Here is a 13,547-nt window from a genome sequence, read left to right as displayed (position 1 = left end):
GGAAACGTTCACTGTCCATCCTGACATCCCTCAACAATGCCGGCACACCTTAAATACAGCCCTGATAATACATAGCTCTGGCGATGGTCATCATCAGCCGGGCACACTGAAAAGCTTGGTTACACAGTGAGTCCTCGCTGGGCATTCATGGAGGTGCTGGGGCCAAAATGAATCCAGCACAAATCAGCCTAAGGCATCAGAAGATCAGTGTTGTGAGAAGGAAAGGAATGTTCAGAAGGCAGAACACATGGAAGCCTTTCTACATCCCTCCAGTCTGCCCGGAGGCTGGACAGAAGCTATAAGAATGCAGGCAGGCAGGTTGCTCAGCACGTTTCACAGTCCTGTGGGGCCCCCAGCCTCAGGCTCCTAGACCCTCAGAGAGAGAGAAAAAGAAAGAATTCATTTACTTAGACCCAGAGTTCCTAGGGGCCCAGAGAAGGGAAACAACATGCCCAAGCTCGCTCAACAAATCAAGAACAGGCCCAAGATAAGAACCAAGACCTTCTCACGATCTGCAGGGCGTTTCACTTCCCCATGCCCATGCTACAAGCCCTGGTTCCTCCTCACGGGGCGAAAATGATGAGTAAGATTTAAAAACTCCCTTCTATAATACCTTCCCCCCAAAGGACACTGATGTAACCTGACCATAAGCCACACTAGATCAAAAATTCCCAGCTCATTTTTAGTTCTAAGGAATTTTTAAAAAATTCCTTCAGGACACATACTTTGTCCCAATGAAATTTTGGAGCCCAGGATTTTAAGTCTTTTGTTGTTGTTGTTGTTGTTGCTATTGTTTTGCAGCCAAGCACGGTCATTTAATTCACTTCCTATCATGTAAACTGATGAGATGTACAACTGGCTTTTGAAGAGCACTAAGGGAAAGCAGGTCACCATACCATCGAGTATCCAGAGACAGGAGACTCAAGGGCCCCACCCTTGCCTTCCCAATGCCCATGGGCTTATTATTTTTATTTAAAATAATAATTCTATTTTAAATTATTAAAAAATATTGTAAGAATTGCTCAGATGTATGTCAGAAACTTTCAGAGTTTAGAAAGGTAATTTAATAAATATAGCATGTTACATACACCCCCGGCAGTCTGGGGCACTCATCTCACGAACACTTCTCATCCCAAGAGGGATAAATAAAAAGCATAGAGACCTACCCGTTTCTATTGTACTGCCCTTTATTGCATTTCTCAGATATTACGTTTTTTTTACAAATTTGAAGGTATGTGGTAACCCCACGGCTCTGTTTCATGTTTTGGCAATTCTTACAATATTTTAAACTTGTTCATTATTGTTATATTTGTTATGGTGACCCATGATCTTTGATGCTACCTTTGTAATTGTTTTGGGGTGCAACAAACTGTGCCCACATACAATGGCAAACTTAATCGATAAATGCTGTATGTGTTCTGACTGTTCCACCAACCAGCTGTTCCCCAGTCTCTTTCCCTCTGCTTGGGCCTCCCTATTCCCAGAGACACAATAATTTTGAAAGTAGGCCAATGAACAACCCTACCATAGCCTCAGAGGATTCAAGTAAAAGGAAAAATTGCATATCTCTCACTGTAAATCAAAAGCTAGAAATGATTAAACTTAGTGAGGGAGGCATGTTGAAAGCTGAGATAGGATGAGAGGTAAGCCTCTTGCACCAATTAGTCAAGTTGCCAATGCAAAGGAAAAATTCTTGAAGGAAATTAAAAGCTACTCCAGTGAATCAGGGATGATAAGAAAGCAAAAGAGCCTTGTTACTGATAAGGAAAAAGTTTTAGTGGTCTGGAGAGAAGATCAAACCAGCCACAACACTCTCCTAAACTTAATCCAGAGCAAGGCTCTAACTCTCTTCAATACTGTGAAGGCTGAGAGAGGTGAGGAAGCTGCGGGGTAAAAAAAAAAAAAAGGATTTCCGGTCAAGATGGAGGTGTAGGTAGAAGCACTTCACCCCTTCACACAACCACAGAGAGAATTACAACTATTGCTCAAAACAAATATTAACCAGAACTGTCAGAAAAACGAGCTGCAGCAGCACTGTCCCCTCTCCAAGCCCTCTCGCCACACAGAGCCACAAAGTGGTGAAGTAGGCTGCCCTACCCTGGTAATTACCTAAGGCTACACCCCACACAATTTACTGGTGACTTTTACAGGGAGTCAAAGCAGCTCTACCTAATACACAGAAACAAACACAGGGAGGCTGCTGAATTGAGGAGACAAAGAAATATGGCCCAAATTAAAGAACAGAAAAAAAAACCCTGAAAAGGAACTAAACAAAACAGAAATAACCAACCTATCAGATGCAGAGTTCAAAACACTGGTGATCAGGATGCTCAAAGAACTCATCGAGTATGACAACAACAGAAAGATAGAAATGAAGGTTATACTAAGTGAAATAAAGAAAAATTTACAGGGAACCAACAGTGGAGAGGGTGAAGCCAAGAATCAAATCAACGGTTTGGAACACAAGGAAGAATAAAGCATTCAATCAGAACAGTAGGAAGAAAACGAATTCTAAAAAACGAGGATAGGCTTAGGAACCTCTGGGACAACTTTAAACATATGAACATCCAAATCATAGGGGTGCCAGAAGGAGAAGAGGAAGAGCAAGAAATTGAAAACTTATTTGAAAAAATAATGAAAGAAGACTTCCCTCATTTGGTGAAGGAAATAGACAACAAATCAAGGAAGCACAAAGAGTCCCAAACAAGTTGGACACCAACACTCAACATAATTAAAATGCCAAAGGTTAAAGATAAAGAGAAAATCTTAAAAGCAGCAAGAGAATAGCAGAGAGTTACCTACAAAGGAGTTCCCATAAAACTATCAGCTGATTTCTCAAAAGAAACTTTGCAGGCAAGAAGGGACTGGCAAGAAGTATTCAAAGTGATGAAAAGCAAGGACCTACAATCTAGATTACTCTATTCAGCAAAGCTACCATTTAGAGTGGAAGAGCAGATAAAGTGCTTCCCAGACAAAGAAAAGCAAAAGTAGTTCATTAACACCAAGACATTATTACATGAAATGTTAAAGGACTTATCTAAGAAAAAGAAGAAGATCAAATCTATGAACATCTATCAACAACTGAATCTAAAAAAACAAAAACAAAAACAAAAAAAAACTAAGCAAACAACCAGAACAGGAACAGAATCATAGATACGGAGATCATTTGGAGGGTTATCAGCTGGGAAATGGAATGGGGAGAATGGAGGAAAAGATGCAGGGGTTAAGAAGCATAAATGGTAGGTACAAAATAGAGAGGGAGATGTCAAGAATAGTATAAGACATGGAGAAGCCAAAGAACTTATATGCATGACCCATGGACATGAACTAAGGGGAGACTGCTGGAGGGAAGGGGGGTACTGGGCAGAGGTGGGGGCAAAGGGGGAAAATTGGGACAACTGTAATAGAATAATCAATAAAATATATTTAAACGATTTTTTAAATGAAGCTAGCAGAGGTTAGTTCATGAGGTTTAAGGTAAGAACTTATCTCCATAACATCAAGAGCGCAAGGTGAAGCCGCAAGTGCTTGCTGTAGAAGCTGCAGCATGTTATTCAGAAGATTTAGCTAAGACAATTAATGAAGGTAGCTACACAAAACAATATATTTTCAATATAGATGAAAAATTGGCCTTATACTGGATGAAGGTGTCATCTCAGACTATCATAGCTAGATAGGAAACATCAATGCCTGCTTCAAAGCTTAAAGAACAGGCTGACGCTCTTGTTAAAGGCTAGTGCAACTAGTGACTTTATGTTGAAGCCAATGCTCATTTACTATTCTGAAGATGTTAGGGCCCTTAAGAATTATACTAAACTCATTCTGCTTGTGCTCGATAAGTGGAACAACAAAGCTCAGGGGGCAGGACATCTATTTACCACATGGTTTACTAAATACTTTAAGCCACTGTTGAGAACTACTGCTCAGAAAAACAGTTTCCTTTTAAAACATTGCTGCTCATTAACAATGTACCTGGTCACCCAAAAGCTCTGATGGCGGTGTACAATGAGATTAATGTTGTTTCTATGCCTGCTAACACAACATCCACTCTGCAGCCCATGGATCAAAGAGTAATTTTGGTTTCAAGTCTTGTTATTTAAGACATATGTTTCATAAGGCTATCACTTCCATAGACTGCCATTCCTCTGATGGATCTGGGCAAAGTAAATTGAAAACCTTCTGGAAAGAATTCACCATTCTACTGCCATTAAAAGTGCTTGTGATTCATGGGAAGAGATAAAACATCAACATTCACAGGGGGTTGGAAGTGGATTCCAACCCTCTGGGTGACTTTGAGAAATCCAGTTTTTAGTGACGGAAGTAACTGCAGATGTGATGGAAATAGCAAGAGAAGTAGAATTAGAAGTGGAGCCTGGATGTGTGACTGAATTACAATCTCATGATAAAACTTTAAAGGATAAGCAATTGCTTCTTATGGATGAACAGAGAAAAGTGGTTTCTTGCGATGAAATCTACTCTTGGTGAAGATCCTGTGAAGATTGCTGAAATGATAACAAAGAATTTAGAATATTGCAAAAAGGTAATTGATAATGCAGTGGTTTGAAAGGACTGGTTCCAGTTTTGCAAGAAGTTCTACTGAAGGTAAAATGTTATCAAACAGGATCACATGCCACAGAGAAATTTTTTGTAAAAGAAAGCGTCAATCAACGAGGCAAATTTCATTATCATCTTATTTTTAAAAATTGCCAAAAATAAAAAAGAGGAAAGAAATCACCACAGACACCCCAATTTTTGGCAACCACCACCCCATCAGTGGGCAGCAATCAACACTAAGACAAGACCCTCCACCAGGGAAAAGATTACAATTCACTGAAGGCCAGGTGATGGTTACTCTTTTTTAGAAATAAAGTGTTTTTTGAAATATATGCACCTTCTTTTAGACATAAGGTTATCGCACACTTGATAGACTACAGTAATTGAAAATTTTGTGTGACTCCCCTTATTGCGATACTTGTTTTATTCAGACGCTCTGGAAGTGAACCCACAATATCTCCAAGGTTTGCCTGTAAATGGTTTTGTGTACAATCAGGCCAGCTTCTGCCTCCAAATGAGCTATGAAAAACACTTTAAATGTTCAGAGCATTTTGGATTTTGGACTTATTAAAGAGGGAAAGTCAGAAAATAGTTTACGATCCCATTTAATTCTGAAGGACTCACGGGCCCAGATTTGAAACCGCAACACTCCAGAAAACACACACACACACACACACACACACACTTACACAGTAAGAAAAAGATCGATCATACAGTCAGTGCAGTGCCGCACGCTGACCGGAATCATTATCCTTGCTACACTCCAATAACCATCATACCCAAGCTCATCCGAAGTATGAAATGAAGGCTCACACCCAGGCTGTAAGTGCGGAGCAGTGGGTATGGCGGCCTTTGCCATGGGCAACACAGCCCTGTATCTATCAGAGAAAGGACAGGTTCCCTGCCATTTTCTACCAGGAACAACAAATGAGGAGGAGGCTAAAGGAGCCGGCAACCACTTCTCAAACACGTTTTCTTCAAAAATTAGGCAAAAAGAAAGACTGAGATGCGTTTAACTTATTCTTTGCAATATTCCTCCTGAGCCACAATTATTAACTTCGGTTCACAAGCCTGAAGAATTTGCCCCAGGGGGAGGCAGGATTCCAAGTCAGCTCTGTTTTCTGTTTGCTTTCAGAGCACCCTGTAGCCCTGGGGTATTTTCACAGAAGTTCTATCACAGTTCACCTCTCCAGATTTCAAAGAGTTAGAGTCCAGCTGTAGCTTTTATAAGGCTGAGTTCTGTCCCAGACTTGAAAAAGCCTTTGATTTTGGTTTCTCTCAGCCTGTCGGCCTGTCGGCCTGTCTGCCTGCCTGTCTGTCTGTCTGTCTATCTATCTATCTATCTTTTTCTTGACCTCAGTTTCTATAACATAGAGAAATTAGACTAAAGTTGTTCTTCCAGCTTTGACAACATAGGAGTCTGCCATTCTGTAAGCTGAGACCAGCTGTCCCTGTGTTCCTATGACCTCCCGCTGTCCCAGGGAGGGGTATGAAAAATAAGTTCTACACAACCTGCCTCGATCAGTGGGCTTCTCAGCTCAGCCAGGCCACATGCCACGCACACCACAGCCTCCGCTCAATTCTGCCGGATGGCATTCTCCAGTGAAGCGAGCTGAGCAGAGGATGCCCTCAAAGCACATCTGGCCAAAGCCGGCCACAGGGAAGCTTAAAACACAGCTATATTTTATTTTATTATTATTATTCTTTCCAATTTTAAGGTGTGCAGGCACATCTAGCTCTTTGAGATAAGAATTTTACCCAAGATACATGCTTGCTAATTCCACGTTCCTCACGCGTGCACAGCTCTATTGCTAGTGCGGGTGGCAGAGAACGATCAGGCTGAGGGCTACCCAGACGTGGTTTCAGATACTGGCCACCACGCACCCTTCCTAATGAGGTGACATTACGCGAGTTCCTTAACACCTCTGGACTTCAGTTTCCTCACCCACAGAACGGGGATAATGTCTATTTCCAAAGCTCCGCAGAAGACTGCTAGAAGTGGCTAGTAAATGTCTCTTATTCCCACTGTTCATGCCCACATGGCTCAGAGACAGTGCTGCCTGCAAAGACCCAGGGGACACAAGACCCGGAGAAGGATGGCTGGCCAAAGCTCAGGCTGCTTGCCTGGGGGCAGTGTGGGTGTAAGACCCTGGGCCCTCTCCGCCTCTCTGTCTGCTCTCCCCCTCTAGGGGACCCAGCACTCGACCTCTTTACTCCAAGCACCTGGGATGTCATGCCATCGCTGCAAGAAGGTGCATTTGGTTGCCAGTGGGAAAGTGAGTGCTTGACCAGTGTGTTGAAACAGTTGTGTGTTTATCATTCTTCCTCACAATCCTAAAATGATTCTACATTTTCATTTATTCTAAAACCTGGAAATCATGAAGCCTGATGATTGTTTTCAAGGACATTAACTTGCAACAAGAGCACACTGAAGTAACCAAGGCATCCGTGAGGTCAAGCCCTCAGTGACCGTGACAGTGGAGGCCCTGGACCATGGCAGGAAGCTGGTGACTCACTCCCCCACCTCTGCTGAGCTCCTTCATCCCTTTTGTCCCCCACTTTGTCATTAGCTTGACTTCCAGTCATTTATTAGATGCTCGACAAGAGCGACAAGAGCGCGGTTCCCATTCTGGGAGGGAAAGCAAGACTTCTCCGCACTTAGAGAGAAGGCTTTGCAAGCACACTTGGCTGTCCCCATCCCCACCTCTGTCTCGGCAACCCAGCTGACAGTCAGAGGCTGCCAGCTTCTGCTTCTTCACCTGTCACTCGGGGAAAGGAGTGCAAGGGCTTATTAGAACCATAGGCCCAATGTGGAGGGGCCCTTGTAAGTTATGAAATCCAACCTTCAACAGTGAAACTGAAGCACAGAGACCTGCTCCTCTCCCACCACAGCGGTGAGGAGCAGAGCCCATCCTGAGTCATTCATGGTTCAGGCCACATGCTTCCCTGTCCCAGGCCACCCCTCCCCGAAACTTGTCAGGTATAATTCAGGCACTCCACAGATTAACACCCGCGGGGAAGAAGATGGGCTGGGCCGCACCGAGTGGGGACAATTACATTTCCGGATTCCCCCTGTTCCCCTGGCACACTGCACTCTGTGTGACACCGGCCAAGCTCCACCTGGATCCCCGTTTCCTCCTCTGCCTCCCTGTGCAGTGGCAGCTACCTGTGGGCAGGGACAACACCTTATTGATTGCGGTGTCCTATCTCGTGCAGCACAGGGTTAAGAAGCCACCCTACACACACGTGTCAAATGAATGAGTGACTGATCTCATTTTTATGCTTGATCCATCATAAAACTGCAGTCCAACTCTCAGGGGACACTGCATTCCCCAGTTTCATTTTAAAGATCTAATTACCCATGCCATATAGGACTTTTATTATAAAGGGAAGTCATTAAATAAGCAGACACCAGATGCAGGCCTGAGATAATTGCAAATAGAAACGCATCTCTCTGCATTGCCACGGTGGACCTGGTAAGCTCACTGCTGGCAGACGCAGCACCTGGAGTCGCCGGGGCAATGGGCTGCTTAAACCAGGCCAGTCAGGCTTCCGAGTTCCCTGAGAAAGGTTAGCAAGCAATTCTGTAATTGCTTTTCAGTACCTCCACTTTCCTAGACGGGAGTTAAACTGCCTGAGTCCAAATCGCCCTTGTACTCGAGGAGCCAACCACCCCTACTTTCTGGCCTTCTTGAAGGCTTCCCTCCCTATGTCCCTGGAACGTCCCTGCCGTGCCTTCCCTCCACACGTTCGTCATGCAATCAGTTCACTTTATTTCAGCCACAAGCCAGCAAGCCACACTTGTGCAGAGAACGCTACTTCCAGCATCATCAAACACTTCCTCCTCACTCAGACACGTCAGCCTCCTCTTCCACTCATCACTTCTAGAAAAGAAGCCTCAGCCAACTGCAGAAAGCCCCCTGAATGCTGGGCTGAGAGCAGAACCCTAATAAAGTCTCTAAATATCCTCTACGAGTCTGAGTTACCACACTGACCAGTTCCAGCCCCGTTAAAATCAGCTCGCACTCTTCGAATACAATTATTTTAGGTCACCGACACGCCAGCCAGGGAAATGACAAGACTGTGGGCAAGGGCACAAAGAGCGAGCAGGACCCGGTTTAAATTCTGGCCCTGCCACTTGCTGACGGCTGGATTCTGTGCAAGCGACCTCACCTTTCCCGGTTTCCTAAGGGGTGATGACACTCATGCCAAGAAGGGGTACTGACAATTTGAAAAAAAATGTAAATACACATATATGGTCACTTAAAAAAAAAAGGAAGCTAAACATGCCCAGAATAAAAAATATGGAGCTTATTTTAAAGCATTTTTTTGATGGAGGAACCACAAATATACAAAGGGGCAAGGACAGTCTCTTCAATAAATGGTGTTGGAAAACTGGACACATGCAAAAAGAATGATACTGGACCACAATCTTACATCACACACAAGAATTAACTCAAAATGCATTAACAACTTGAACATGAACACCCCAAACCACAAAATTTCTAGAACAAAGGAGGCAGTAAGCCCTCTGACATGCATCTTGGTGGTGTGTTTTTAGATTTGACACCAAAGCAAAGGCAACAAAAGCAAAAATAAACACATGAAATTACATCGAATTATTTCATTCTCACAGAGAGTAACATGTTTCTGAAACTCAGGGCATTTGTTGCCATTTCCAATTTGTTCCTCTCTGAGAAAACAAAGGCGTTGGTGATTTGCACAGTGTCCTGGTGTTGTAGAACACAGCTTATCTGGTAAGAGATAAATAATGCAAAGAGTAACCAGCAGTGCACGGAACCTGAGCATGGGGGATTTTTAACCTTCCCAGATAATAAATGGATCTCCGAATGCCAGAACTAGTCCAAAGAGCTTCCCGCCACGTTTCTAAGAGGACCCAGAGGCCCAGTAACTGAAATTAGTTTTTCTAATCGATAGAACTAAATAACAGCACATCTACTACGAGGTGGGCACCATGCCAGACCCTATAAATACATAAGACCATTTACTTCTTAGAAAGCGAGGACTATTATTACCATTTTACAGATACAAGCATTGAGGCTCAGAGAGGTTATTCTTTCAGTCTCACAGCTAGGACCTAACAGTAGGAGAGTCTGAACTCAAATCCACTCTCTCTCCAGTCGCCGTGTGGCCCCTAAGAAAGGATTTTGACCGAGATGAAATAGGAACCAAAGGCTACTGCGAATGGGTGAGTCAAAACTCAGTGAGGAAGGCAGGGCTGGCTCCCTGCCTGCCTCTCCTGTCCCTGCTCACAGAGCTGAATGAGGAGTTCTGCGGCGATCAGCCCATCGCTTTGAGGGCCAGAGGAGGGCTTGCCAAGTGGGCAGGGGCAGGACTGCTGTATTTCCACCACAAAGCACAGGCTGCCTGATTCAACCTAAAGGGAGACTTGGTCAAGTCACCATCTCTGGGGCCCCCATCACCCTGCCTCTTCCCTCATCACGCCACCTCTCTGAATGGACCAATTGCAAGGCTCTCTTCCCATGTCCATCTTCACCACCAGACTGCATGCTTTGAACAGGAACCGTATTCATTTCTTTAATCCTCAATTCCCAAAACTAGATTTGGTACCAAGTAGATGCTCAATTAATCTAAGGCACATGCATAAAGAAACAAATTCAGTATCAAGGCTGGACAAAATGACTCAAGGATGCCTCCAGCCGGAGATTTTACAGCTAATAATTCCTACATCAGCTCTCAATCTCTCAGCAGTGGTTCAGGGTCCCTGTAACAGTGAGGCCTCCCGACAGAGGGAGAACATTATGGGTTCTTCAGGCATTCAGCCTTTCAAAGCACTCTCTCTAAGCTGCTCCATTCCGTCCTCCAAGAACACGCCAATGTGGCCTTTAGGACAGATGCTGTCAACCCCATTTTAAAGGCCGAAACTGAGGCCCATACAAGTGAAAGAACTTCCTCACGGCCGATATTTGACCTTGAGGCTTCTGTTTCTCTGGTCTTTCCATGTTACCCTAATGCCTTTTCAGCTTATTATTAACAAGCCCGGACGGAGCATAGGCAATGTGAAGGGAGAAAAGGGGGGAGTGGGAAAGGACAGAGTGTGAGATGAAGGGAAACATAAAAGAGAAGAGAAGAGAAGAGGTAGCTTTTTGGGAGAGTGTCACTGACAGTGGACAGTGGGTGACCCTGTGGCCTGGTGCACTGTGAACGGAGGGCTGGCTTGGGAGGGACTGATCAGCTCTCAGTGTCCCTGACTCATCCGGTTGCATCTAGTAAAAGCAAACTGAATGCTTCTCAATGCTGAGGAAAAACAGGAAGTCACAAGTGGCTTCACTCTCCTCTCAACTTGGGTCCCAACTTGGGGTCAAGGGATCTGACAGGCAGCTCCCTGGCAGCTGGTCTCTGTGGGAGTCCAACAGCACAGTGAGGGGCGAAGAAACTGGGAGTCACTTCTCCAGGAGCCTCCCGCAACCACAGTTTTCGGGGGCTTTGCTGACCCTCTGGGAGCAGGACCAGGAAACAGGCCCACAAGGTGGAAAGCCAGAGAGATGCCAGCTCCATCACCGATCCATTCATTTAGCAGAAACTGAGCACTGTGTGCTGAAATCAGTGTGACCTTAGGGAAACAGCTCATTCTGCAAAGTGGGGGGAGCCCCTACCCTACAAGGCTGTCATAAAGATGAAAGGAAATAACACCAGTGAGCTCCTCTACCGCACTTGAAATCTATTATTAGCCCCAAGGCAGGATGCGACCCACTGTGTGCCTGGGACTGTGGTGCCATGCTGATGCCCTCTCCGCAGACCTGGGGGCAGGAGGGAGTGTGGGCAGTTCTGTCCCCACCTCTTTGCCCTATTTTTCCCTCACTCACAGGAGCGCAGGGCCAGGGTGAGGTGAGGTTCTGCCAGCCCCCAGCCTGGGCCCAGTGCCCATGTTTATGACTGTTTATTTCAGAGCAAGTAGAAAGGAGAAATTAAAGCCATAAAAGACAGGACAACAGACCAATAAAAACCAGCTCCCAGAAGAGTCAGAAGGAGGAAGGGAGGCAAAACTGTCACCATAGCAACACAAGACAGTCGGAAGCATGCAGGAAAAACAGCCCCTGCTCTCTACCTCCTCTCTCCACAGCAAAGCAAGCCCCCAGACCCTACTAGGAGCTCAGGGGAAGCCCTGCCCACCCCATCCCAGCCCAGTTGCCCAGCCTGACCTGGCTGGCAGCCACCCTCCTCATTTCGGTCCAGCACTGGTCCCAGCCCAGCACGGTGCCAGCCCCACTCTCTGTGCCCTGGGGACTCAGTGCTGTGCAGACGGTCCAGGCCCAACCAGAGTGACAGTGACCAGTGAAAGGGGGGAAGTTTCAAACAGGGAAAGGAAGGAGGGCCCCGGATCTGTGGGGGAGACTCAGGCCCCAAATATCAGCCCTGTAACCCTGCTCTGAGTTCCCCAGGGAGCAGGTGGGGAAAACAAGGCTGTGGGAGGGGAGACCAGGCCCAGAACTGTGGTCTCATCTCTGCTGAACCCTGTACTTTCAGCACAGAGGCTGAGGAAATGCTGGGGGTCTGGAGTGGGGTCGGCAAATAGCTTTGGAGGTCTTAAATGCCGAAGTTCTTGGTCCTGGTGTCTGGGGCTACTGGCAAGTAAGTCAGGGCAGCTTGGAGGAGGACCCAGGGACCAGTTGGCGCATTTTGACAGAGGCTTCTAGGTCCTTCAGCTGGCTGGCAGGCAAGACAGGTGTCTCCACCAACACCATGGCTGGCCTGGGACCAGCCTTTTGGGAAGTGGGTAGAATTATTCTGAGCTCAGGATCCACAAAGTCAGTCCCTTTCTGCAGACTGGGAGGGGAGAAGGGAGGAGGCAGCAAGGCGGCCTGGATCCTAGGCACAGCAGCCTGCTGCCTGGCTAAGAATCTCCCAGGCAGGTGGCAGCAGAAGGGCCCAGGTGTGCAGGCGCTGATGGGGGCTGGTCCCTGTCTCTGAGGCGGTAGGGATTGGTGGGAATTCAGGTCTCTCCTGATGGGAAAGGGGAAGCAGAGGGCTGGGGTCTCCTAAAAGAATGGCCTTGGAGCTGATGATACCTGGGGGTTGAGGAGTGGGAGGGGAATGAGTGAGGGCGAAGGGAGTGATCTGGAGCATAATCAGGAGGCTGTCTTGGGGAGAAGGGGCACTGGGGCACAGAGACCGCCGTCCGGATGGAGATCGAAGGAGCAGGGCTAAAGGATTGGGTGCTGGACTCTCTCTCCCTCCCTTTCCCAAGGCTGCAGGGGAGTCGGGAGCTGGGGAAGGGTGGCAGGGTTCATCAGGCGCCTCACGAGCCCACTTTCCTGGAGACCCCGGCCGCGTCCCGCCGCGCCCGCCCCGCGCTCACCGGAGCCACCGCCGCCCTGCTCGGCCGCCAGTCCGCCGCTGCCCCAGCCGCCGCGCTGTGAAAGCCTCTCCCGGCCGCTGCAGCCTGCGAGACGGTGCTGGAGCCCCGCCCCGCCCCGCCCCGCCCCGGCCCGCCCCCAGCCCAGCCCGCCGCGGCCGCCCCGCCCTGGCCCCTGGGGATCTCCACCCCCTTGGTCACACGGCCGGGTCTCCTGGGTGCCCAGCAGCGAGTGCTGACCACGTCCGCACGCAGTAACCCCTGCCCTTCTCTCAGCCTTGGCCACTGGGTTTCGCTCTCCCAGAGGAAGTCGGGATCTACTCTAGCTATTTATTTCTACACATCAGATTCTCCCACACCCATTATTCCCCTCCAAAAAAAAAAAAAAAAAAGAGAGAAAGAAGGAAAGAAAAACACAGGAAAGACCCTGCTATCAATTCCTAGATTCACACCCACCCTCAAATTAGCGCCCATGTGCGCAGTCAGACCTTGGCAACCCATTATCAAATTATTTTGGATTCTGAACCCAGCCTCTCGGCTCTCACCCCGAACAGGTTCTCAGCCCTGGGCGGGGGCCGGGGGGGGGGGGGGGGGGGGGGGGAGGTCGCTGATGTCTGATGAGACCACCAGAAAAGTCTTCACAAATGCTTCGGCC

At 47.2% G+C, this 13,547-nt stretch overlaps 1 protein-coding gene across 1 annotated transcript in view; it reads right to left on the bottom strand.

Annotated features, from left to right (window-relative positions):
- The window catches only part of CYRIA (CYFIP related Rac1 interactor A), an 89,957-nt gene extending 76,954 nt beyond the window's left edge, over window positions 1-13,003 (bottom strand). The window contains exon 1 of the mRNA XM_053925132.1: window positions 12,896-13,003. The gene's annotated coding sequence lies outside the window, so the exon portion shown is untranslated. The remainder of the gene's footprint in view (window positions 1-12,895) is intronic.
- Between the last annotated feature and the right edge of the window lie 544 nt (window positions 13,004-13,547).

The sequence above is a fragment of the Desmodus rotundus genome, chromosome 5, assembly GCF_022682495.2.
Source record: "Desmodus rotundus isolate HL8 chromosome 5, HLdesRot8A.1, whole genome shotgun sequence".
Taxonomy (NCBI): Eukaryota; Metazoa; Chordata; class Mammalia; order Chiroptera; family Phyllostomidae; genus Desmodus; species Desmodus rotundus.
This window is presented reverse-complemented; position numbering and strand designations above follow the sequence as displayed.